We start from the raw sequence: 3,740 nt of genomic DNA, 5'->3' as shown, positions 1-3,740 counted from the left end.
AGGCGTGAGCCACCGCGCCCAGCCTCTTTTCTTTTTTTTCAGTAGAGACAAAGGTAGTCTCACTATGATGGCCCAGGTCGGTCACCAACTTCTGGGCTCAAGCAACGCTCCTCCAGCCTTGGCCTCCCAAAGTGCTGGGATTACAGGCATGAGCCACCACACCCAGCCAGTTAACAAGTCTTAACATTGCCTTAAGAGTCCTTTGAATGTCTGTAAATGGTAAAACAACCAACCAACCAAACACCTTTGCTGTTTTAAGAAAGAGCAGGTTTGGAGTCATAGCTGTGTGATTCCAAGCCAGATATGCTGATTCAGGTAGTTAGTGAGTCAAGATAATTACCTGTGGGGTCAAAGTAATGTGCTTCTTGTAACCCATGAAGACGCATCCAGAAGAGGCCTCCCGCAGAGTGGGCAGCAGCTCTGCTGCAGGGGCCCGAGCTTGCAGCCTCCGGAGGCAGGCACTTCTCGGCTCTAGACCATTCACCCCCGTGTGGTTTTTACATTATTACTTTTTAGATGGAAAGTAACCTCCTCATGGTTAAAAAAAGAAACAGTTCAAAAGGGTAAGAAAAATCTCCCTACCACAGGGAGGAAACCAGTTTCCACTCTCTTACCGGAGTGTCCCTAGCTGCAGAAAGTCCCTTTTTAAAAGCATATGGGGCCTGGCACGCACACTGCTGTGCGCCTTTCTTGTCCTACTCACCACGCTGCCGACAAAGATCTCCTGAGCTGGGGGCTTTGAAGCATCGCCCCCACAGACAGGCACACAGTACCCAAGAAATGCCCGGGGGGAAGCTTTGGGGCCCCCAGATTCTCAAACGCTACCAGAGCATGTAATTGCCCCAGCTCCTTACTCTAAAATTCCTATTTTCTGACTCTCTGACTTGTTCTGTTTTGTTTTCATTTTTTTGAGACTATCTCTCTGTCGCCCAGGCTGGAGTGCAATGGCCTGACCTCCACTCACTGTAACCTCCACCTCCCGGGTTCAAGCGACTCTCCTGCCTCAGCCTCCTGAGTAGCTGGGATTAAGCCACCATGCCCGGCTAATTTTTGTATTTTTAGTAGAGACAGAGTTTCAGTGTTGACCAGGCTGCTCTTGAACTCCTGACCTCAGGTGATCCACCCGCCTCAGCCTCCCAAACTGCTGGAATTACAGGTGTGAGCCACTACGCCCATCCCTGGCTCTCTGAGTTTTAAACCACTTTCTTTAAATTTTGCTGCCAACTCTAATAGTTAGACTTCTTTTGGAGGGTGAAAGGAAGGCAGGAGACAGAGAAGGAGAGAAAAAAAATAGGGGGGAAAAAAGAAAAAAGGAAAAAAGAAAACAGATCTATTACATTACAAGGGTCACGGCAAAAATGACAACTGTCAAAACAACAGAACCAAGTTGAGACCGCCTGGATGGCAGCGGTCACCGAGTTTGCCCGGTGGCTCTAGGACGCAGGGAGAGGGCGGGTCTGGGAAAGAAAGCCACTCCTACCTCATAGGTTTGTGGATTAGACGCAATGGTGTGGGTAAGGGGCCGGGTTCTGGGGATTCCCAGGTCTAGTGCTAGAACAAGAGCTCTAGATCCGGCTGTCCAGGGTCTCACAGCAATAAGTCAAGTCACGGATTTACCTCTGACTCCAAAGGCTTTTCCATTGCCCAGTCATCTCCCATTTCCTTCAATGGATAGGAGGGCCCCGGAGGGCCTGGAAGCCTGGGCTGAATGAGTACTGTCAGCCACAGCTGGAGAGAGGCCACGCACAGGCCCATCCACCCCGCGTGACAAGGCAAGGCGTCCCGCCCACCAGGCCATGTGCGGAGGCGACCACCCAGCATCTGCTGATTAAGTCGCTACTGTAGAAGTCCCTGTTTTGGTCTTCCCAAATCAGGACCTAGGAAAAAGACATGAAGAGGTTTCAATCCTCCATTTTTCCCAGAGCAAAAGGCTTTTCCTGTCCACATCATATCGCTGGCCCGGAATGCATCCGCTGCAACCTCAGCGCCTTCAGCCCAATGCGGCACTCCCAGCCCGCCCGGCCCGAGGAGCCTTGGCCAGGGTTTACCACCTGCCCCAGGCTTTTGAGGATTTCATCACGTGGTCTAATGTGATTGCAATGCAATTCTTGAAAGATATTGTTTTTACTTTAGCTTTTTCTTTTAATGTAACAACTTTAGTGAGATTTAATTCACATGCTACAAAGTCTTTTTAAAGTGGTAATTCAATGGTTTTTTTTTTCGTATATTCACAGTTATGTAACCATCCCCACAATCTTTGTTTAGATATTCTTATCACCCCAAAAAGAAGTCCCATAACACTCCCCATCTCCCCTCCTACCAGTCTTCAGCAACCACTGATCTACTTTATGCATCTGATTATTCTTGACACTTTATATAAATGGAATCCTACAGTGTGTCACCTTTTATGTCCAGCTTCTTTCCCTTTGTGTAAGGTTTTCTAAGGTCATCCATATTGTAGCATTTCTTGTAATGCCTGAATAATATTCATTTTATGGCTATGCCACATGGTGCTTATTCATTCATTAGTTAATGAACTTTTGTGTTTACACTTTTTTGGCTATGATCGGTAGTGCTGCTATGAACATTCACGTACGAGTGTTTGTGTGAACATGTTTTCAGCTCTCTCGGGTTTATAACTAAGAATGGAATTGCCAGATCATATGGTAACTGCATTTTTAACCTTTTGACGAACCGCCAAACTGTTTTCCAAAGCAGCTGCCCTGTGTTACATTTCACCAGCCAACGTTTGAGGATTCCCATTTCTCCACATCCTCACACTTCTGTTTCTGTCGGTTTGTTTTCTGTTATTGTTGTTTTAGCCCTTGCAGTAGATGTGAGGTAGCATCTCATTGTGGTTTTGACATTTCCCTGATGGCTAATGATGTTGAGCATCTTTTCATGTGCTTTTTGGCCATTTGTATCTCTTCTTTGGACAAATGTCTGTTCAGATTCTTTGCCCATTTAAAACATTGGGTTATTTGCTTTTCTCTTGTGGAGCATAGGAGTTCTTTATAAATTCTGTATACAAGCGCCTTAGATAAATGATTTGCAAAAATGTTCTCCCATTCCATGGATTGTCTTTTTACTTTCTTCATAGTATCCTTTGAAGCACAAAAGTTTTTAATTTTTATGGAGTTCAGTGTATCTATTTTTTTCTTATGTTGCCTGTGTTTTTGGTGTAATAACTAGGAATCAATTGCCTAATGCAAGATTTATTCCTGTGTTTCTTCTAAGATTTTTACAGCGCTGTTGTGTTAATTAATTTTTGTATCTGGCATGAGGTAGGGGTCCAAAATCATTGTTTTGTATGTGACTATACAGTTGTTCCAGCTTCATTTATTGAAAAAACTCTTTCCTTCATTGAATGGTCTCGGCACCCTTGTCAAAATTTAGTAGAACTTTGATACAATAACAATGTGTCAATATTGGTTTATTGATTGTAACAAATGTACCACACTAGTGCAAGATATTAATACTATAGGAAACTGTGCATGGGGAGGGGGACATATGGAAATTCTCTGTACTTCCTGCTCAATTTTTATTTTATTTCATTTTATTTTTATTTTTGAGACAGGGTCTCATTCTGTTACCCAGGTTGAAGTACGGTGGCACAATCACAGCTCACTCCAGCCTCGAATTCCTGGGCTCAAGCAATCCTCCCACTTCAGCCTCCTGAGTAGCTGGGACTACAGGCACACATCACCATGCCTGGCTAATTATTTCCATTTTTTGTAGAG

This window comes from Mandrillus leucophaeus, unplaced genomic scaffold (genome assembly GCF_000951045.1).
Source record: "Mandrillus leucophaeus isolate KB7577 unplaced genomic scaffold, Mleu.le_1.0 Scaffold213, whole genome shotgun sequence".
Taxonomy (NCBI): domain Eukaryota; kingdom Metazoa; phylum Chordata; class Mammalia; order Primates; family Cercopithecidae; genus Mandrillus; species Mandrillus leucophaeus.
Note: the sequence above shows the minus strand (reverse complement) of the source record.